Source organism: Dunckerocampus dactyliophorus, chromosome 2, assembly GCF_027744805.1.
Source record: "Dunckerocampus dactyliophorus isolate RoL2022-P2 chromosome 2, RoL_Ddac_1.1, whole genome shotgun sequence".
Lineage (NCBI taxonomy): Eukaryota > Metazoa > Chordata > Actinopteri > Syngnathiformes > Syngnathidae > Dunckerocampus > Dunckerocampus dactyliophorus.
Genome location: NC_072820.1, coordinates 2722397 through 2746753, shown reverse-complemented (window position 1 = coordinate 2746753; position 24357 = coordinate 2722397). Strand labels below are relative to the sequence as shown.

The 24357-nt window shown below is 42.7% G+C and overlaps 1 protein-coding gene across 9 annotated transcripts in view; it reads left to right on the top strand.

Annotated features, from left to right (window-relative positions):
- Positions 1-24357, top strand: part of LOC129171762 (cadherin-1) — a 303014-nt gene that overhangs the window by 198630 nt on the left and 80027 nt on the right. The window lies entirely within an intron of this gene.

Genomic DNA, 24357 nt, shown 5'->3' with positions numbered 1-24357 from the left:
AAACACTGGTGAGAATAAGTAAATTGGAGAGGCTAACTAGTTAGCTCGTTAGTTTGCGATGCTATTCCTTTTTGCCCCTGCAGTGATCCTGCTGCTTGCGCAATGTGATGTAAACAAAGAATAATAGGAGTGTAAAAGTGACTATTAGCTGTTATTTCATGTCTACAGGGCTCTAATAATGTTAAACTAAAGAGGTTTTCTATGCCCTAATTACAAAAATATTCTGTTTATTAATTTTGAATCCTATTTTGCTGAAATCCACTTATCATGGCCAGGTCTGGAACCAATGAACTACGATAAATGATATATATACACAGAATATTAACAAAAAAAATCAGGACGAAAACACTTTAAACAAAGGTTATATGTGAATTTGTATTTGATTGAGTGTAAGAAGTATTTGATCCTCAAGCAAAAGGTGACTTAATACTTGGCGGAGAAACTCTTGTTGGCAAGCACATGCATTTGTTGAAGTTGTAGGTTTGAGCACATGTCAGGAGTCCACTATTCTTTACAGAGACTCTCCAAATCCAGCATCCGAGGCCCTTGGCAGAGCAGCACTTTTAATTTATTCTAATATTTTTTATTTATTGATTATACTTCTCTATCGCTCTTGAGGTTCTCAGCCAAGACCCTCACGATGAAGTCTTCCTGTGCCCTTAGCAAAATCTTTCCACTTCCATGGTTGACATAGTGATGTGGGGGCTTTTGGGGTCATATTCAGCATTTCTCTTCTCTCTAAACACGTGATGTTGCCAACCAGCTCAACTCTGGTGTTATTCCACCACATCGCATTCTCCCAATCATTCAGGTGTTCATTGGTATGCTTCAGACGGGCCTGCACATGTGCGTTGTTGAGCAGGGGGCGACTAGTCCAGTTTGTGACCAATGGCTTCCTTGGTGACTGACAGTATGTCAATGTAGACGGGACGCAATGAAGGGACAGACGACGAGATGGGGTAGAACTGTACATACTGTAACATTGCAGCATTGATACATACGTAGTGGACAAGGAATGCATGATGAAGATTCTGACTTACAAGACTTTCCATCAAACGGGTGGACGTCAACTTGACTAAGAGCCAACTATTTGTAGCTCAGAGTAAACGTGTAAGATTTTTACTATATGTGTCAGGGGTGTCAGACTCGTGCCATGGAGGGCCAAGACACTGTGGGTTTTCTTTTCAGCCGGTCACTAAAGCAGGTGATTTTAATAATCATTACCTCACCTGCTGGAGAAACTGGTTGGAGAGAAAATCTGCAGTGTTTCGGCCCTTCATTGACACATGTGATGTATGTCAAGGCATGTCTGTTCAACTTGAGAGCTGTATTTTTACTCAGATTTCAGTCTGCAGAAAGCATTCTGTGTGTGGCTTTTATGGTGCAGAGAAATTCATGATATCAGTGACTGTGGTCCGAGATCCCTTGAGATCATTAACAAGGTCTTTCCCGTGACATTTTTTCGTCGACCCCTCACCTTTTTGGCAAGGGTGATTGGCTGACTGATTGCATTTCTTTCAATCACATTGACAGTGGTCTTTTTCTCACCAAGCTCTTTGCCAGACAACTAACTTGTGTGCTTCACCTAATCGGCATGTGAGGGTCGAATTCTTGCTGGTTGGTAGCAGATCAAATACTACAAATATTAAACTATAACCACCTAATTCAGGCTGTTATCAGCATTTTGTTTGCATTGCCTGCAATATATCGGTCATGAGCTTTGGGTCATGACCGAAAGAACGAGATCGCGGATACAAGCGGCTGAAATGAGTTTTCTTCGTAGGGTAGCGGGACTCACCCTAAGAGACAGGGTGAGGAGCTCGGTTATCCGAGAGGAGCTCAGAGTAGAGCCGCTGCTCCTTCACATCGAGAGGAGCCAGCTGAGGTGGCTCGGGCATCTAGTCCGGATGCCTCCCGGACGCCTCCCTGGTGAGGTGTTTTGGGCATGCCCAGCCGGGAGAAGGCCCCGGGGAAGACCTAGGACACGCTGGAGGGATTATGTCTCACAGCTGGCCTGGGAACGCCTCGGTGTCCTCCCGGTGGAGCTGGAGGAGGTGGTCGGGGACCGGGAAGTCTGGGCTTCCCTACTGAGACTGCTGCCCCCGCGACCCGGACCCGGATAAGCGGAGGAAAATGGAATGGAATGGAATGCCTGCAATAAGTCGGACCTGTTTCCAGTGAGGGCTGAACTCCTCCAGGACTGCCCGTTGTCACCAGTTCTGTTCGTTACTTTTATGGACAGAATTTCTAGCCGCAGCCAGGGCATTGAGGGGTTCCGGTTTGGTGGCTGCAGGACTGGGACTCCAAGTCCAAGTCCATGGTTCTCGCTCGGAAAAGGGTGGAGTGCCATCTATGGGTCGAGGATGAGATCCTACCCCAAGTGGAGGACTTTCAGTACCTCAGGGTCTTGTTCATGAGTGAGGGAAGGATGGAATACAAGATTGACAGGCGGATTGCTGCGACTCCTGCAGTGATGCGGACTCTGCATCGATTCGTTGTGGTGAAGAGGGAGCTGAGCCAAAAGGCAAAGCTCACAATTTACAAGTCGATCAATGTTCCTACCCTCACTTATAGACATGAGCTTGGGGTAGTGACCAAAAGGATGGGTTTTCTGCATAGGGTGGCTGGGCTCTCCCTTGACAGATGACTAGAAGCACAGTCATCCAGGAGAAACTCGAAGTAGAACCACTACTTCTCTGCATTGAGAGGATCCAGATGAGGTGGCTTGGCACCTGGTCAGGATACCTCCCAGACAGGGCACGGACAGGTGGTCAGGGCACGTCCGACCGGTAAAAGGCCAGGACACGTTGGAGAGACTATGTCTCTCATCTGGCCTGGGAATGCCTTGGGATCCGACGGGAGGAGCTGGACCAAGTAGCCGGGGAGAGGGAAGTCTGGGCTTCCCTGCTTGGGCTGCTGCCCCCGCAACCCGACCTCGGATAAGTGGAGGAAGATGGGTGGGTGGATGGCTGGATGGATAACCAAACCACACACAAATTAAAAATTAAAATGTTCTTTTCTTTCTTTGTTAAAATAAACCTAGCAATAAATCTGGACTGTTCTGTATGGCAAAAATCTACAAAATCAGCGGTGGATCACATATTAATTTAGCTCAACTTTGAAATTATGCTTTTGTTTTGACTGCAATACCCTTTGACTACCTCACTGTGGCAACCCTTAACGGGGAAAAAGCCGAGAGACAAACAATAATACTAATTTTATACCTGCTGGTGTAATGTTACACGCTTCTGCCTTTCATTGCACGGGCCAATTGTAATCGATTCCTGGCCAGGGTTGCATCAGGAAGGGCATCTGGCGTAAGGACTAAGCCAAAAACCACTCATGGGGCGACCTCTGACAGGGAAAAAGCTGAAAGTGAAAAAAAGTATCTAAAAAGGATTATTTTTTTTAATCTGGAGAAAATCATGCAATCACACAACAATGCCTCAAAGTTGGGTGGTCATCTTGGTCCATAGATACAAATGAATGGAACCAGGGTCCTTAACTAACCTTCCACTGAACTAGTTGAATATTCGCTGAGTCTTTACCATTTCTCCCCACACTATGGACCACTCTCTCCTCCATAACCCATGATAAAATGGCTGGAAATGGGCAAGCATGACTCCTCCCCTGAGATATGCTAAGGATCGCCATCCACTGCAAGGTCTCTGTCAGAAAAGCAGCAGTGGGTAAACTATTCTGCCTCTGGGGTGCAAAACGAATCGTCTCAGCGCTGCGTTCTCATCCCTTAAACATAAACGCTGGCAAGGCTAAATATTCTTATGATCTGTTTCAATAAATCATAAATTCAGCTCAAGTGTGTAAATAGATGAATGGCAGTAAAGTAAACTTTGAAGGGTTCAGGGAAGGTGATGGCAGGCCGGACCCCGTGAGGCCTTGCAGGAGGTCAATGGCTTCCAGCTGTTTGCATAGGTGACAAAGCAGTCTGACGCGGATGAATCCAACGTTAATGTTTTGGAATGGCAATTTCAAGCTGAAGGAAGGAAGCCGCCCTTAATATGACCTCACATTGTCGCTCGGAGGGGCAAAGACATGACGATGACTGTTTCAAACCAATAGTTGATTAAAAAACTAGAAGACAAGGCAGAGGAGACAATCCTGTGTGCATATGAAAGTAATTTCCCTCTCTGAACGTTTGTGCACCTGTGCTGTCAGTTGTTGTTTTTTCTCCAAGGCTCCCACGCGGTTTAGTGTAAATGCTGCGATTGCAATTAGGGGTTCAGTTCTCAGCAGGCTCATTTTGCACACTACTTGGGAATAAAAAACTCTAATATGCTGAACATATATTTATCTACATTACAGCACATATTTTTTAAAAAAAGGAGCTCACCATCTATTATTCATCGTATAACAACTATCCCCAGTGAAATAACTGCAATGCGCACGCCCGTATCGGTCACAGATTATCTTCTACTTTCAACAGTCCCCTCTCTAAATACATCAGAGTAGATTAAAGCTCCTGATTTATGCTATCTTAATTTAATCATCGTGCAATGGCAACTCTGTTTTTCTGAATTAATTTGTTGCAAGAGGTCCGCCGAAAACCGAAACCTATGTAAACCTAAACAATGTTTCCCATAAGAGATCATTTCAATCCAATCAATCCGTTCCAGACGCCCAAAGAATGCAGATACATTTTGTAAAGAATAATTGTAGTTTTATGCAGACAACAATGCAAAAATAAGTTACAATGACAAATGAGATGGATAAATGAACATTTAACATGACTTTTAACTTTACGGAAGACTCTTGTTGCCAAAGACGGCAAGGACGGTGAGTCACCAACTCACTCGATTCGATATAGAACAGGGCAAACGGACTGGTTTGTGTAACATTGTTATTTGGGTTTGTACTTTACAGGATACCATAGAATTGTGTCCAGTGGTAACCAACCTTTCTAAGCCCAACATCCCAGGTCTCAGTCCCTGGGCCGTAGTTTGGGCATCCCTGCTTCTGTGGCTTTTTGTCGGGTTTAGCGCGTGGCGTCAGCTCTGTGAGCCAACCAACACTCTATTTGGCTTGATGTTTTTTTGTCGCGGACGAGCGATGGTGGTCGAAAGGAGCGTCTGGAGCAGGTCGATGTGTTACCGTAATGATCCGTGTCGCCGCAGCTCAAAGATTTTTTTGAAGATGCATGTCACGCAGCGCTTGTTGCCTGTGGGGCGAAGTGAGCTGGTGGGGCGTGCGCTGGCACGTCTGCGTGGGTTTTGGGGACTGAGCTTATGGCTGGGGCTGGTGGGCCGGTACCTGGAGAGCAGCAAGGCGTACGGGCATGTTCAGTTATCAAAATATGTGCCTGTGGTCACTCTCAAAGAGGGGAGGGCACTGCTGTGATGGTGCAAATATTTTCGGGATCGACAGGCAAAGTGTCAAAGATCGACTGGTGGATCGCGATCAACGGGTTGGCGCCCCCTGGTGTAAAGTAAGTATTGCGAGCTTTGGTGTTTGGTGTGTGATCCAAAATGGCTGAATAGACAAGCAATGCTATCAGCGTACCAAATGGTAAAATACAACAGTTTTTACGCACAATGTTGTACCATAATAAAAATTGGGTGAAAATATTTGGCGAAAACCGTGTCGTTTGAAAATCGAGGTTTAACTGTACAGTCGTTCCTCGCTACAAGCGCCGTTCAAACATTCTGCCCTGGCTCCATCACGTTTTTCAGGAAGTAATTCATAGATGATCACTGTTTTGTGGTTGAATATGGCCAATTATTAGGGAAAAAAAATGCATATTTAAGATAATCGTACTTATTAAATTAAGCATAAAAAGGGCAAAATGAACTAACTACATGAACTAAAATACAGATACAAGGCAGAAGAAGCATTCTATTTGTGAATGTAGTACTGTATTCTACATCGGCCACCGGGGTCGGTGTTTGGTGAGGATCAGGCATGATCGCCAGAAAAGGCACTTATGGCAAGTTTAAATGATCTCACAGGCACAATGTTAGTAACAAAACAATCGTTATAACAGCACGGGCTACTGTTGGCGCCGCAACCCACCACAAGCTAAAACTCAACTCTGAACCTCCAACGTCACTTCCTGTCCTCGACACATCTGTCCGCCCGCCATTAAGGTTCACTAGGAACACATTTACTGTGACAGGATAGTCTGTTATCTTATTCACGTCTAACATGTCTTATTTTCTCTGATCTACTATACTGGGTAGTACAAATGGGTGTTATTTCATGGCTAAAGAGCTCTAACAATGTTAGAAACACGTTTTCTATGCCATAACTACGTAAATGAATCTTAATCCGACTTCACTAATCTTAATTCACGAATCACAGTTGAGTCTGGAGCCAATTGACCGCAATAAACGAGGGACGTCTGTATAACCTAATTTTGTTTTGGTGCCTTGATGCACCCAATCTGCATTATAAATATTTTCTTTCCCCCCTTCATGCCGATCAAATCTTCCTGCCTTCAGGTGAGACAGCGCCTTGTGTCAACTGAAAGCCAACGTCTCTGTCAAGCTAACTCTGCAGCACACAAATTGTGTTCCTTAAAAGGTTAGACCGATTTCTCCCATCCCTGTTGCCTAGTTGTATTTGCAAAGAGTAACGATAATTATGTCGATAACCCAAACAATTAGCTAATAAGCAATCATTTCCAGTAATTAGAATTCCTTAATTACATTTCACATCTTCAGAGCTAAAATGAGAGATTGAGTGAAGCAAATGAAAAAGGAAAACTAATTAAACTGAAGGTGGCTAATACCAGCATGCTTTTTAATCCTTTCATTTTCTCCATACGTTATTTAATTTCAACTTCAGTGCTTTTTTTTCGCTTTAATATACGAGACAATTGCTGCTGGAAACACGCACTTCTCTCCCTCTCAGTCACGGTAGTTCCTCCCTTGCATCTCTGTCGCTCTCCTCTCTCAAAAAAGCCTCTCAGGTGGAGGCAGAGCGTCTAAATGGTTTGAGCCGGTTACAGACGCTTCTTTCGCCTTTCTTACTCGCATCAGTCACTCATTCGGTGAGCCATCCTGCCACGTTGTCATTTATCATCAGCGCGCTCCTGAGCCAGTCAGTTTTTTAAAAGCTTTTTATCCGCCCATCCGACCGATCGTGCAGCCATCCATTCATCAGTGCTCGTGAAGGATGGTGATGTGACTGGGAAAATAGTAGCGGCATATTTTATCTCAGCTGTCACAACATCAACACAATCCTTGTACAGTGGACCCAGTTTCTGTCGACATCCCGTCTATGTTGACCAAGTCACGGAGACCGGGTCTGCTGTTTACTTCTTATTAGTGAAGTCGATATCGACATACGTGGTCGACCGCTTTTGTCGACATAAAATTTGAGGGGTGATTTTTATGAAAGATCACTTTTTTAGCCTTTTGAAAAAATAAATAAATACATATATCGCCCCCCGAAAAATATTTTTTTGCTTAACGTCGAAAATTTACGGTAAAATTTTGCCTCGGTTTGCGTCCATTTTCCGGGTAGCGCACAATATGTCGTGTCTTTTCTTGTGTCATTAAAACCTTCTGGGGTGCCTTTAATTCTCAACCCTTTCGGGTCCCTAGTGGACAAAAAAAGTCTTAGTGGACAAAAAAGTCTTATTTCCAAAAATTGCTATAAAAACATAACTGATTTTTTGTTTAGATCTCTCTTTAAACTTGAGTTGTAATAAAAAATACCAAACATGTAAATATTGTTTATTATTTTAACGCTCTAAATGCCTATTTGATTCAATGATGTCACTGTTTTTGCTTAGAAAAATAAAACAAAATGAGTTATTTTCCATATAATAAATGCTAGCAGGCCGGGGCTCCATGTCAAAGATCTGGCTTAACTGTACATAAGTTTAGGAGTAAAATTGATTTCGATGCTTTTTTTGGGGTCAGATTCCAAATTTCCCACCCTTTCGGGCTCCTAGGGGACAGAAAAGTCCCATTGACTTCCTTTATAAGCGCCATGTGCCAATGCTTAGTAATTACACAATAGAAACATGCAGGGTTTCATTTTGCTGAGAAAAAGTCCAATTTGTCTTGTGTACTGTTTAGAACAGATTGGCCTGTGCCATACCAAATTTGGTGGCTTCGTTCGCCCGCTTGTTTAGCATCCACAATACCATCCGGTTTGTTTACGTCGCCATCTTTGATCACGCGTCGAAGACGAAATCTTGTGATACTGGCACGTGATTGTGCAATGCACTGTGGGCCGCGGGCGCCATTTTAGAGCAACAGCGTTTGTTTATATCAGATTTGCTGAGCTACAAAGAGATACACGACGGAACAAAGTACACGGACCACTGTGCACGTCTGAGATGTCACTGCCAACCACGGTTATTTCATGTTTATTGGTTCTAGAACATTGATATTTAGTTTGATATATTTGATGTATTTGTTTTGTTAATTGATGGCTTTGTGGGTTTTTTCCAACAAAACTAGGTAAAAGCAATGTTAAATGTTCAGTTGTCCATAAGTTTTTCCATTTGTAATTAATTTTGCATCATTTTCTGCATGTAAAACTATAATTACTATCTATAAAATGTGTTTGGTGTTAACATTTTTGGGTGTGTGGAATGGGTTCATTGGATTTACATTATTTTCTATGGGAATATTTGCTTTGGTTAGAGTCTGTTTTGATTTGAGTCTGACTTTTTGGAGCGGATTAATGGCGTTAACCAAGGCACCAATGTACGTTGGAAACGGGAACCGGTAGTCACCTCTGTCGTTTCCCATCTGTGACATCATCAGCGTTTGGCTCTGTAGTTCTTTGCTAACCGACACAGTTACGCCACAAGTCTCTGCTTTTCTTTTGATCTTTTGCAAAAATAAACCACAATGGAGCAAAAGAAAGTTGCAAGTGCCATAATTTTGATAAAGAAGGTGTGAAACACTATTGAATTCAAGAAATAACTCCTAGCAAAACACAAAGGCGGTGTCCGTGTTGATCTCACTGCCACATAGCCGTCTTTGTCAACAATCACGTCTTCAGTGAAGGTAAAAGTGACCTTAAATGTTAATTTATTCCTTTCATTCATCATGTGTGTATTCTTTGCATGCATTTCTATGCAATCGGAAGTGTTTTATGCATGTAAAACTATAAAAATGGGTTTTGTGTTAACATTTTTGGCTTTCTGCAACAGATTAATTGCATTTACATTATAGAGTTGAGAGTTGAGAGTTGGGACCTTCTGAAACGGATTAATCGTACTAAAGGCTAGGGCACAACCGGACGTACAATGTTTGACTGTGCCATTCGTAGTCTTCCCCAAATCGTGGCGTTTTTTGTTTTTTTTTTGCTCGTGGTTGTGGTGACCATGAAGGAGTAAGATCACCGCGCACCCGACGTGCAACCTGGAACGTGTGTACCACGTACGGCTGTCGCTTCAATCGTAAAGCCAACGCACGTAAGTTGGAAGACCAACGTCCGTTAAACTTACAATAAAAGTACTGACCCTGCGTTCCATGCGGACTTCGTATGAAGGTTGCAAGAACGACTCACGAGCTGAACGTTGTGTGTACCAACGATGTAAGATCCCTACTGGAAACATGATTGGTTGTGCACATGCACGAGACCTCCGCCACTTCCTGGCACATCGCTGGTACCGGGTGGGCCAGGTTTTGAGGACTGCGCTTCTGGCTAGTTTGCAGGTTGTATGCCTGGAAGGCAGCGAGGCATATGGGCGTGTTCAGTCGTCAAAATGCGTGCCTGTTGGTCACTCTCTGGAAGGGAAGGGCACTGATGTAGTAATACTGTACATTTTTATGTAATATTCTTGCGATCGACCGGCAAACTCCCAAAGATAGACCAGATCAGCTGGTTGGTGACCCCTGATGTCGAACATAATTACAAACAATATGTAACATACTTAAACAAAATTGCTGAATCGTGTCAGGGACCCTTTAACCCAGGGGTGTCAAACTCGTGCCCTGGAGGGCCGAGACACTGAGGGTTTTTGCTCCAACCAGTTTCTCCAGCAGCTGATTAGATTGGTGAGCTCCTTCGCTCAAATTAGAGGAGGTGGTGATCATTAAAATCACCTGCTTTAGTGACCGGCTGGAAAGAAAAGCTGCAGTGTCTCGGCCCTCCATGGCACGAGTTTGACACCCCTGCTTTAACCATCGAGTGATCCATTAAGATATGCCTCCTGTTCACATGAGTGTATGAAAAGAGATTTTGTGGACAATGACTTAAGAAATCCAAGTTATTTCCCCTCTGCTGTGTGGCTATATTTCACTGGAAGACACACTCCAAGACTCTGCGGTCTCTTTTTATGAGTTAGAGAAGGTATCTGAGGTAGAGGAGCAACATGCTCCAGCTCCCCGAGGGAGATCCGAAGGCAGACCAGATGAAATATAGAATCCCAATTCTCTCCAGGGTGTCACACAAGTTGGATATACCTGGAACCTCCCAGTTATGATGCCCAAACCACCTGAGTTCACCTGCTACATCCAGATGCCTCTACTGGAAGACACGCCACAAAGGAAAGACTGTGTTGTACAACGTGTTCTTTTGTCACCACCTGAATCTTATGACCTCTGGCGGAGATTTAAAAGGAATCTTTGGGTAATTGGAATCCTCACGTTCTACTTTAGCTCGGTATGTATGCCAGGTGGAGTGGGTATTACCATAGTATTATCCAACACAAGCATTTGCCCGACTAATAGACACATACAAGCGCACTTTACTTTTTATCTCACTGCGGCTGACAGAAGAAAAGGGCTCAGTAATAGCTAGTGGCCTACTTTACAGCACAAAGCAAGATAAATAGCAACAGGCCATTTTTAAATTGCTTTATTTGGAAAATGATAAGAAAAAGGGCATCTGTTTCATTATTAAACCTATTAGGAGCGAGATAGATGTTCATTTCTCAACATGCGGGAATGAAATCATGTCTTGACAGAAAATGTATTTTACGTCTCCCCCCACCCCCCATTACATCCCCTCCTACCCTCCTTCTGGCCTTAATCCTCCCTTGCATCTTCTGTGCAAGCATAAATACATGCAGATTTTATTTTGGCATTTTTCGAATGCTGGCCGTGGCAATTGCTTTCAACGTGGGCTGTCAAAAATTATTTAATTGAATTAATGATGTTAAAATTTGTAGCATAATATAACACGTGAGCATCATGGCAAGCCACACCTACTTTTAAGATGGTGGACGGAGGCAAGTGTGATTGAGTGGAAAAAAAGTTTTCCTCTCATTCAGTGTGGAAGTGGTAAGTTTTTAGCATGTGTCCTTCTTCCCCACTCCGTTTGAAACACTTTGTTAAGTTTACAATAAGTAAATTGGAGAGGATAACTAGTTAGCTTGGTAGTTTGCTATGCTAGGAAGTTATAGAGTGTAGAGCAGGTGGAAGAGAGTTCCAGAGCTTAGGAGCAGACACAGCAAATGAGAGATCTCCCTGTTTCTTATATCTGGACCTGGGGACCACTAGCGTTATCTGCTCGGAGGAGCGCAGTGCCCTGTCTGGCTGGTAAACAGTCAGCAGGTCGGATAGGTAGGATGGAGCAAGACCATTAATGGCCTTGAACACCAACAGAAACACCTTAAAATCCACCCTCAATCAAACTGGCAGCCAGTGTAGGAATGGGGGTAACATGGGCATGTTTTGAGGCGTTGGAGAGGAGGCGATTTCGTCCAATACAGAAGGCATACTACTGCTATTGCCAGAATGACGTTACCTCCTCCCCATTCTCTGTCAGTGCTCTTTATACAGAACCGCGACCTGGAAAAGGCGGAGAAATTTCTACTTTATCAGGCAGTATAAAGGATTCTAGTGGTCTGTGAAAACTGAGGACATGGTCATGCCTGTTAAGTGCTTAGTGTAGGTCGCGCCGCCCCCTTCATTCACTTTACATACTTAACCATCAGGCCATGGGGAGAGAGCCAGTGGACTTTACTCCAGTCATGGACTGTGGATAGAGGCTGAAATAGTTCCTGTTCTGTGGAGAGGTACCAACACATCACATTTGTTTGGCTCGTCATAACCTTCTCATCTGCATTTGATGGGCTTCAACAAGAGTTCAGATTTTCACCCAGCTGGCTGATTTGATGTTGATACAACGTCTGATGCATCGTCTGGGATCTTTGATCACCAACACAGACAGACATAAACATATACGCGCGTTTCAACAGCCGCTACCCGGAAGGCTTGAATGTGCCATTGGTCCTAAGAAGGACCCTGGGATCCCCTGGAGTCCACACTGAACTGTAACTGCACTAAATAGAAATAATTAAATAATTATTAGGGAATTTACAACAGCGGGGTAAGTCCCAATGATCGACTGGTCGATCGTGATCGATGAGTTGGCGACCCCTGGGGTACAGCAATGCCAAGCCTCTGAAAACTGCACTGAGATGAGGCATTTATTACTCGTGCTATTGCAACAGATCCCATGTACTATTTCTATTATCTCAATGACCTGTCCTGTACTTGGAATGCCCCTACAGTCAATTCATCCAAGGGAAATTAGTTGGCATGGGATACCTGAAAAAAGGAGTGTGTTGTTTGTGTTGCATCATCATGAGTGATCCCAATGGGCGCTACCTTGAATAGTGAAACTTGAAGTACAGCATCTGTGTGCCGATGTCGGATGTCTCATTGCCACAGTGTTTCCCTGTGCAAACAACAGCAGAAGACAGCACCCAGTCACTGTCAATGTTCATCTTCTGTGTGATTTCTATCTGAGCCGTTCCGTGTGCAGCTCCTTCACTTCCATTCAGCATTTCACCATTTATCCTCCTCTCTCCTGCCTCTTTCCCCTCCAGGCCATCACAGGTGGAAATGATGTGTGACTCATGTTGCAAACGTCTTCCCTCTTTGGGAGGAAAGCTGATAATGACTATGTCTTGCCACCTTTACTTACACCACCAGCATTTCTGATGCTTTGTCAGTTTTCCTCGCATGTGACAAATCTGTTTGTCGACGTGACACTGCGCTCTTCACGCTCTGTGTGCACGTCAGAGGTATACGATGGCGCAGATCCACAAGAATCACGGTCTCCGTCGTGTAAATAACTTGCCTAATTTGCTGTCTCATTAGCAAAAGGCGTGTTATCTCGAGTTGCCTGCTTTTCAGTCTGGTGCTGTGTCAGCCCCAGATGGTAGGCATGCTAGTCATGCCACATAAAATGGCATTTAGCACTGATTCACTGGCACTGACTGTCCTTTTTGTCGAGTGCACTGTGCGTAAGAATGTATTAAGTCAATGTTGTGTGATGTTCAACACTTGGAGACAAACAAATTGAAGCATAGTGTGGCCTCCGCTCTAGCAAATGCCGGGTGCATCCTTCACTTCAACAAATGAATGCCTCTTCCCAAATAAAATAATATTTTTTTGCACGTTTATTAGCGTGAAAGCATCTACTGTGATACCCACATAGTCTGTGCGCTGCAGTTACATTGTGTGTTCCACATGTGTTATTTGAGGTTGGCGTTTGAGTTGATAAGTTCCTGCTGTTTTTGTGCTGTGTGAGTAAGGCTGTACATTTCACTGTGCATAAAGAACACCCAACGCAAGCTGAAGTTTTATCAACATGAGATGGGTTTTCTACCAATAAATGACCTAATTATGGAAATCATGAGCACAAAATGATGACTTTTCCCATAAGTAAATATACATTCGTCCCTCGCCACTTTGGAGTTCAAATTCCGCGGCATCACTCTATCATGTTTTTTAAAAACAAATGAAGTAATAAATTATTGCTGTTTCGTGGTTGACTATGGCCTATTAGTCAAACAAATTTGCTTATTTGATCACATTTGACATATTCTTGGTCTACATTAAGCATGTTCAAGCATAAAACGCCTAAATGAATGAGAATACAAATATAAGGCATTCAGAAGATTCATTCAAAGACATAATATGGAGTATTCTACACTGGTCAGTAATGTTACATTGATCAGACAATAGCCACCCCAGGAAGCAAACTGTCCAGCAAAAAACGACAAGAACACTCTCAGTGTTAACGTGTGAGTCTATGTTATGTCTTATTTATGTCATTTTTATGTTGTTTTCTATAATGTCTACTATATTGGGTAATACAATTTGAAGATGACTACAGTTATTTCATGTGTAGAGGGCTCTAAAAATGTTCAAAACTGTATTTAGAAGGTTAGAAAAAGGTTTTCTATGCTCTAACTATGAAAATATTACATTAATAAAAAAAAGGAATCCTACTTTGCGGAAATTCATGTAACCCGGTCGGGTCTGAGACCAGTTCACCGGTTCTAGACCAGGTTTGTTCAACAAAAATTCAAATAGTTCCAGATACAGAACTTTTCCTCAAGCTAAGGTCCGGCCCCCCCGTAACTTTCACCTGTCTCGCTGTCCGCTTTATGCGTACCTATCATACTTTTTTTTATTGTCTTTCTTAACAGAGATTATCTACTCACTGGAACTGATGTCCATTTTTGTAAACTTTCCTTGCCATCCATCCGCAAATCTTCTCCATTGGATTTAGATGAGGGGAACATTCAGGACGTTCAGAAAGAGTGAGCTTATTCCTGTGGAAGAAGTCCTTTGTGAAGTGCAGCGTTGTCCTGTTGAAAAAGCAGTCATTACCACACAGACGAGGGCCTTCAGTCATGAGGGATGCCCCCTGCAACATCTCCACATAGCCAGCTGCCGTTTGACGCCCCTGCACAACCTGAAGATCATGATGGCTCCCCCTCCACTGTGACATGTGGACAATATCTCAGGTGGGATCTCCTTGTCATGCCGGTAACGTTGGAAGCCATCAGGACTGTCAAGGTTACATCTTTGTCATTTGGGTCAAGGATGGTCCCGTATCTTGCCGGACAACCAATGGGATCCTCCAGCTCAGGACCGGTGACATTTTTAGGGTCTACCACTTTACTTTTTTATTCCATAATCCTCAGGATGTTTAAAAAGTTTCAAATGACTGTCTTGTTACTGCGTCCAACCTCAGCAGCAGTAGCGCGTCGAGAGATGCCTTGCTTAACAATCCGAACTTTTTTGCCCTCGCCATCGAGAGATCACGATAGTGTGAATACTTTACAGAAAATGACTGAGTCCACATTTTTGCCCAAATTATGGCTTTTAAAGGCTGTGGTTTTATACTTTTGATCAGCTCATGAACATTTAATTTCACTTTTAAGGCTTGTTTGCAATAAATTGCTAACTTACTTATTTCGTCTTTTTGCGTTTTGAAGCTCTACTTAGACCCTTCTTAAGCCCCAACAGTGCAAAATGTACATTCTTGCAACTGGTCTTAACATTTTGATCGGGAGTGTATCAAATCATCATTTGCATCTGCTGAACAGACATCTGGAGTTAAGAATGTCAGATCTCTGCAAACATTCAGCAACAAAGCACAGAGTTGACTCAACCATTCCAAGTGAAATCCGTCAAAAATAAATCATACGAACATTGAACATCACTTCTTATCACTTTAGGGATTATGTAATTTCAACAAAACACCTTCACCTCCCACTCAGCAACTTTCCATCCTGCTGGGCACATGTACAGTACTTGAAAAATACCTTGAAGCAGGCTTTTATTTTGTTGCATGGTTGTATTATATAATGCCACAACACCAAATATTCCATCAAAACGGCCCCATTTTTAAACAATCTATAAAACACATGTAAAACTAAATCTGCGTTCCCGAGACACCCTCAAACTCAGCTTCATTGTAGCATTTCATCATGAAGATCATCTGGATACAGTGAAACTGGGGGCACCGTTAAACCAATAAATGCCGTTTTAAACAGTAAATCGCGCAACACCGCTGAGAGCACCAGAATGAAAACGTTATCTCGAGAGTTAGTCCAGATAGATGGCAGTGAAAGGCATAGTATTATTCACCAGTTTAAACAATAAACAACATAACATGTTCTCTGAACGTGAGGATATCTTCACAAGGATGCTCTATTCTACGTGAATTTTGAAATTGTTAGTCGTAGGTGAAACAGATTGTCACATTAGTGATAAGAAAATTCATTTTTGACCACGTTTGGTGTTGTGATTGACGGGAAAAAAAGACATTAAAACCTGGCACGAATGTCATGGTCTGATATCGACTGTAATTGCATTCTGTAAAATAATATTTGCAGTATCAGTCAATATTGATGTGGAGTTTGCAAAGTATACACACAATTTCTGCTACACCGATAATATTGACAAAGTAGAGGAAATCCAATAAGTATTGTTATCTTTCGAGTCGTCAGCCATCACAAGCGTTCCTGTTTTGCCTCCAACACACACGAGGCGAGGCTATTAATAAATAAATAATAAATGAATAAAATGCAAATTATATATTTATGTAAAAATCTTGTGGCGTCCAATCGTCACAACTGTTATCACTAAGAATGTTTTATTTGCCACTATTCTTCATGAACTTAACATAGTACAGTTATCTTTACATGTTTAAAAACAAAACAAGAGAACCACTGAAGTACAGGAGCTTTGTAAATCCTATAACTGTCGTTACCTTTCGTGTCCTCTGCCATCACACGTTAATTAGCGTGGGAAGCGCCTTGAACGTCTTCTGTTTTGCGTCTAACACACACCAGCGCCAAAGCAAGCAGCGAGGCTATAGGTATGCGGCCAGATTACTCCACATGACTAAAATGCTAATTATTTATTAAAAATCATGTTGTGTCCAATCATCACAACTGTTATCACTAATGTGAATGTTTTATGTGCCACTATTCTTCATGAACTTAAACATTGTACAGTTATCTTTACATGCTTATTTTTAAAAACAAATATTTGACAACCCACTGAAGTCGAGGAACTTTGGAAATCCAATAACTGTGGTTACCTTTTGTGTCCTCCGCCATCAAAAGCATTAATTGGCGTGGGAAGCGCCTTGTACGCCGTCTGTTTTTCTTCTAACACACACCAGCTCCAGAGCAAAAGGCGAGAGGCCATGGGTATGGGGCCAAATTACTCCACGTGAATAAAACGCTAATTATGTATTCATGCAAAAATCATGTGGCGTCCAATCATCACAACTGTTGTCACTGACATGATTTTTTTTTAATGTAAAAACCTAACATTGTACAGTTATCGGTACAAAAATAATTTTAAACATAAAAAATAAGAGAACCACTGAAGTAGAGGAACTTTGGAAATCCAATAACCATCGTTCCATTTTGTGTCGTCCGCCATCACACGCGTTAATTAACGTGGGAAGCACCTTGTACGCCTTCTGTATTGCTTCTAACACACCAGATTCAAAGCAAGAAGTGAGGCCATAGGTATGGGGCCAAAGCTATAATTATGTATTTATATACAAATCATGTGGTGTCCAATCATCACGACTGTTATCACTGACATGAGTGTTTCCTTTGCCAGTGTTTTTCATGAATTTAACATTGTACAGTTATCTTTTTTTTTTTTGACGCAATTGAACACTGCAAAAAATGAGCAAGTTGCGAGTGCACTTTTTAGTTAGTTTTTTTAGTCAGCAGGCTCGGTGAAGGTGTCACGCATGTTTTAAAATATAGATTGGCAGTCACGGACAGTTGCCAAATAAATTCTCAACATGACACGTTTTTGCAGGGAAAGTATTCTAGTGGTGAAACGCATGCGGACGAGAATGCAGTTGTGTAGCAGCAGCTAAATGATGCCATAAAAAAATAAATAAATAAAATAAGAGAAGAGCAGCCTCGTGCAGCATGCAGAACCTAAATGGAGCCTTTTCATGGCCGTTCAGAGCCATAAGGCCTGCATGGGCTTTAATGCGACTGTCACATTTTCCGCTTTAAATGCTTGCAGAGGAAATACTTTGGGGCTTGCTTGCAGCTAAATACTGTTTAACTAAGAAAAAAACAATTTCAATGCCAGTGGTGAATTTAGGCAGTTTTTTACTCTGCGTTTGGCTAAAATCTCAAAGCTCATTAGCAGCAGCCACCAAAGGAAAACACAAAAATAGACTTACTCTAAATTAGATTACATTGAGATTTGCTCTCAGACGATCAAGCAGCATTAAAAACAATCAAATCACCTATAAACATGTTAATTCTCAAACTGATTAATTTATGTGCTGGGATAAATGAGGCTGATGCTGTTCTCTTTTCCATTTCACCTATTAAAGGGAGCATTTCCTTGTTCTGTTTTAATCAATCTGATACGCCATTGAATTGCTCATCTGATAGATGAGTGTCATCCCTCTTACAACCCCTGCTGAAAACTAACAAAACGCAAACTATATGTTGGTAAAGACTAGTATGTCAACAACTGGGACCTCCTCTTTGTGAAAACAAGTTCTGCCTATGCTCCGTTAGTCTTGTCTGCCTGCCAAAAACTACTTGGCTGCGTCTTAGGAGACTTGCTGCAGGGCCAATCATGAATCAAACACATCTTGAGGCAGAGGTGGGATGTTTTCCTCACCGTCGTTCATTTTGTGTGATGGATTTGATATCGTATTCTGGTTTAAATATCGTAGATGTGCATCAGTTACGGCTGTTGGAATATACTGCATCTCAGCTTACTGCACAGATGATCACCGCACATTCGGGAATATTTTCCGATATATTTAAAATTGGCAAAGACTACATTTGGAATACAGGAAGTGAACAAATGTATTGTAATTGATGTGAAACGGAAAGGGGGTACAATTAAGTGAGCTCTGCTTCTTCCTACTCCTTTTTGGACATGTGCAGCTGTGGATTGTACTATGTGATGTATTCCAATGTAACTTGTATGCGCATTTGAATCAAATTCAACCATTACCGTTGTACTTTAAATGCAATGAATAAGTGTTTGAGGCATATTTAGGACTTAAACCTGGATTGTGTTGCGAGGGAACAATTGGAGAAGGTGAGGGTTCTGCAGATGAATCTAATAATTGCAACAGTCACTTTTAATGCAAATGTTGATGCAGTCGGAAAAGAACGTCAACCAGGGACACGACACTTAAACAGGACTGTCAGCGTGGCATCCACTTCCGTATTATGCCCTGCTCGGGTTTGGTCGCCATGTTGGTGAGCAGAGTCCAGAGGCATTGCATTGTAAACATGTCCTCGGCGCACTGCTCAGCCATTAATTGCTCTAATAGACGCTCCAAAAGACCAGGTTTGTCATTTTTCAAGTTCCCCAAAAATTAAGACAGGTATGTGTGATGAAAATGTTGTAGATTTAGAATGCTGGTTGTTGTAAATAAACAGAACAGTCGCCAGGACTTAGACTCTCTTGCTCACCATCATGACGGACTTCCTTCTCCATGGCGTGCTACACTCTGTTCCATTCATTTGCGGCCGACTCGGCAGTCCTGTTCAAGTCTAGTGTTCTTGACGTCAACGTCAAGCAAGCAAAAATAGACATTTTTTATGAGTGTAACAATTACTCACATTTTTTTGCTCATCGCTTATTGTCCCAGTCATAACCTCAGCGGAAAGCGGGGATCTTTAGTATCTGAAGCATTCTAACAGAAGGGTTGCATGTGGTGGCGTGTGCGTGATGTTGGGTGGTTGGTTTGGACTCCAGATGCAGAGACAAAGGCAGCGTACAAAAATTGTCCTCAATTGTAAGCTCACGCAGAGCGGCAATGTCCATCACCGCAGGTGTTCCAGGTGCAAAACACTGGAGACAGACAACAGGAACAAAAGGTGATGGTGTGTAATTAAGCCACCCTGAAAAAAAACCTTCTCGAAAGCAGCAGCAGGCAGCACAGGAAAACAGGTGATCCGAGGTGGAAGCGGAGTGAGAAAACTTGACTTGTAATCATGGAAAACTTACCTTCTGCTTGCAGTTCATGCAAGACGCGATGTTATTGACCGCTCCTCCACAAAATAGGCAGCTCTCCCTCGGAAAGTTGTGTGCCGCCGTGAAATGTGTCCAAGCGGAAGCGGCGGTTAGGCTGAACTCGTGATCTGCACCACGGAGCCTCGTTTGTCAGAATTCTCCCACAGCCGTGAAGGTGGTGACGAAAGCTAAGCGCAACGTTTACCATGCGTACACAAAAACAACGCTAGCGGTAGAGCGGTGAAACTACAAATAGCGATGGCTGTGCCGCAGGCCACATCATCCTGCTGACCTGACCACTAGACAAGCCCCCAACCACAAGCGCACGAGCCGATACCTAACGAAAACCTGACTCCCCCCACCCCATTTCAAGATCATTCACATATTTTAGGTATGTCTTCCTCTTATCTTTCAAAAGTGAGCAATTTCGGATCAAAATTGTGTGTGGGGAAAATATCATTCTGTATTGTAAAGTTTTTGTTTTTTTTATTTGTGATGCGCATGTACCAGTCTGTGCCAGTCTGTGCCAGTCTGTGCCAGCGACTCGATGGTTTGCAATGTTTGTCAGCTGATCCTTCCAGCTTCCAGCTTCTGAGCGCAGGCGGGACTGACTTGAGTTTTTGAGTTATTGAAAGAACTCCACATTATTGTCGCTTTTACCTTAATTACCACAAATTCAACAGTGTAGAAAATGCTTATTAAACACCTGCGCCCACCCAGCTTTTTATTTTTGTTGGTTGTCGTCCTCCTCGAGTCACAGATATTGGTGTCTGTAGGTCGTGACATGAATTTGGAGCTAATTTTAATGTCAGGCATTTTTTATTTTATTCTTTTCTGAGACTGCTCTTTCCTCTGATCCAACATAATTAACTGCAGCGCTTCCCGTCTCCCCAAGCAAATTGTTTTTCTTTTGTTGGTCACAGCTGCATTAAGTGCTCCAAAGAGTATTTTTTGGTTTGGTTGTACTTTTGTACTTCAATTTCAGTTTCAGTGAAATTCCTCTTCTTTGTCCTCTTTGCTTTGATTTCGGGGAGAGAAAAAGTCCATTTTGTAAGGGCTGGCTGGCGCAAGCCAGTCGTTGGACCCCAATGCAGAGAGGACAAAAGACCAGGGGCCTTACTTAGAAAGCTTGCGTACTCACAAAATGGGGCCAAAAGATTGCGTACACTGTTTTCCACGCAAAGTATGTTACCTATGAAAACACAACTTGACGTCAGAATGTGCACAACTCGTTGGCCTACGCACCTTTTGGAGACACGGCAAAAAGACACATTTTAAGTGGTGAAGTGAAATCATGTTAGAAATAAACATGCAATGGAATCTGGTAAAGATTTACACATCATTGCATGAAAGCATCACACCGCACAATGCAGTGATTGAATACTTGAGCATTTTGTTTTATAATCATGATAATATTATGTGTTCCATTAATATAACATCAAGTTGTCAATTAAATCATTCTCGGGATTAAGTTTACAAGACACAGAGCTAATATCGTGCTCCGTTTCTCACTTTTTTTTGGACAATTTATCAAAAAAATAGGAGTTTTTTGTTGACTATGTCAAGTATGTCATCAATAGCGAGATTTATGTGCCATGCACCAGTGGCGGCTGCTGGTGATTCATTTTTTTCCGGCCTACATCATAAATGTGTTTATTTATTTATATGTAAATTGTAGTATCGGCCAGGATGTGCAGCTTGCTAGCAGCTGGAGCTGCTGCGCCAGGCTACTGTGTGACCGGCTGTGAGTGTGAGTGATTGTGACGGGGGGAGACGCTGCTCGTTGGGGAAAGAAGCCTCGGAGTGGCAGAAGAGGATGGCCAAACACAACACTAGACAAAGAAAAAGTCGCTGGGGATCTGTAAGGTCTCCGGATCAGTTCAGGACAACGGAATGAAAAACTTGGAAAATGCTCCGTTGGAAGTTTATACTTCAAGATCGCCGATTCGCTTATTTCACTGTCAATCAAAAAGCGATTCCGCCACAGACAGATCATCCAATCATCATGCAGAAACTGAGCGTCCGGGCCAACTCACCGCCCCGTAAACCCCCAGAGATGCTGAGCGTCCGATGGCCGGGACAGACAAAGCCCAGCATTTATCCAATGACCGTCCAGTTTCCCCATCGAAGTCAGTAGACCCTCAGCGTCCGACCATGTAAAAGTGCCGTGGCGCTGTGGGGATGAACGAGAAGGAATTTTCCTGTGATAAGTAGCTGATTCTGAACAAAAGATGAAGGTATTCTAGCGCATATTTAGGCAATGAAATGTACACACAACAGTAAATATTTCACCTTTTTTTGTGTGTGTGTGTGTGTGGGGGGGGGGGGGGGGGGCATTTTAGGGGAAGTTAAGATTCCCTTGCAGTCTTGCAGCCACTTATTTGTGTGGATAGTGTCAGGGCTGTATTCGTAAACTTACTCTTTTCCACAAATGATGGGCTTTTCTTTTGCTGTGCTTTGAAATAACATACATTAGTTCCTTTAAAAATATTTATCATATACCTAATACTTTGATGGTTTTAATGTCATCATTAAGTTAAACATTTTTTAAATATCTGGAATTACAGCAAGTCATTTTTGACATAACTTCATCCCACTTATGTCTACTGTATTGGGCAATAGTGGTGTAAAGGTGACTATAGAGGTGTTAGTGCATGTCTAGGGGAACTATTGTTCAAAAAAGTGTATGTAGAAGGTCGTAAAGAGGTTTTCTCTGCACTAATTTTGCAGGTATTCACTTACCATGGTAGGGTCTGGAACCAATGAACCGCGATAAATGAGGGAATAGTGGAAGGTGTTTACTTGCAATAATTGCTGTAACTGTGATGCCGAGGTGCACGTACGCTTTGTTTCATATCATGTACAGGAAGGCGTTAAAGTGAAATACCCGCCAGTCTTCTTCAGCATTGTGAGCATATACTGTATTGTCCTTCAGCTTGTGCCTCATAGAGTCTCAATGCAAAGTCACTGATAAGACAGGAAGCAGATGCAAACATACAAGTACAGTACACGCATACAGCAAGGAAGTGCAATGAACAAGAACCACAGCTGCTTTCCTATCCAAACTGTAGTCCTGATCCACAAAATAAAAGATTTGTCTCACTGGGGTGTCAGTTTTACACAATTCATCAGACCATTTGTTGGCCCAGATACGGTCTTCTTGAAGTGGTCGCTATCTTTTATTCTGCCAACCCAGTGTGTTTGTGAGATGTTGTTGTTCTCTCCCACATTTGCAGGTCTGTTTGACTTCCTTAGACTGAGACGCCGGAGATAACAACTCTGTTTGAATGAATCTGTCTGTTCTTGTGTGTGCAAGCCAAATAGTGCTATCTTACCCTCTTTCCCCTGAGAAATATTTATCATTCATGGTATTTGCAGTGCAGAGGTTTTTGGGTTTTGAGTGTTGAAGACGTGGTTTTTATGTAGCAATACAAGAATGTAGTATTTCCTTCTTTATTGGAGTGATTTATCGAGACTCATAATAGAACTGGACAGTATCTCACTGCAATACACTCCTGATCAAAATGTTAAAACCAGTTGAAACACTGCAAGAATTTACATTTTGCACTGTTGGATCTTCCCAATGCTTTGCAAAGCTTGCAAACAAGCATTCAAGTGAAATTGTCAAGTCTTGTCTTGGGCATTGTGCCGATGACCCCGGTATGCAGAAAGCAGGAACCGATTGCAGGAAAAACGTATCTTTTAATGATAGCTGCAGTGCAGCGGCAGGAACTCAAGGAAGACAGGTTTGCAGCAGCGTGTCAGGCTTTCACAAACAATGCAACAACAAAACTAAGATGCACGCACTTGAACTAAATAGAAGGACAACTCAAATTAGCAACAGGTGCAAGTGATAGAGGAGAAAGCAAAGCAGGCGGACACAAACCAGGCAAAACAGGAAGCACTACCAAAATAAGAGCATAAAACAGGAACTAAGGCATAAAAGTGGAAACAAACTAAACTGTCACGCAGGCTAACTCATGGGTCGTGACAGGTGGAATAAGTGTTTCACATTACATGCATTCTTATCTGCCTCATTGTTGAGCTGCATAAGCAAGGCACACCATTGCTACTGAGGTTGGACGCAGTAAGACAGTCATTTGAAACTTATTCAAACTTCTTGGGTGTTATGGAACAAAAAAGTCAAGTGGTAGACCCAACAACATGTCACCAGGTCTCCGCTGGAGGATCTGATTGGCTGTCCTTCAAGACACGGGGCCATTCTCGGCCCAAAAGAAGTTTAAGGAGATCACCAAAAATGAGACATTGAAAGGTGGGCGAAGGTTTTGACGGTCCTGATGGCTTCCAACATTACTGGCATGACAAGGAGATCCCACACGGCGCACTGGAGGGGGCGCCATCATGATAATTCAATGGAACAATGGTTGTGCAGGGGCGTCAAACGGCAGCTGACTACGTGGAGATGTTGCAGGGGGCATCCCTCATGACTGAAGGCCCCCGTCTGTGTGGTAATGACTGGCTTTTTCAACGGGCAAACGCTGCGGTTTACAATGCCCGCCTGACCTCCTTAAGATCCAACAGTGCAACATGTAAATTCTTGAAATTTTTCTTTTGAAACGTCTTCAAAGATCTTGAGTGTTATGGAACAAATAAGTCAAATGGTAGACCCCCCCCGTCCCCCAAAAAATAG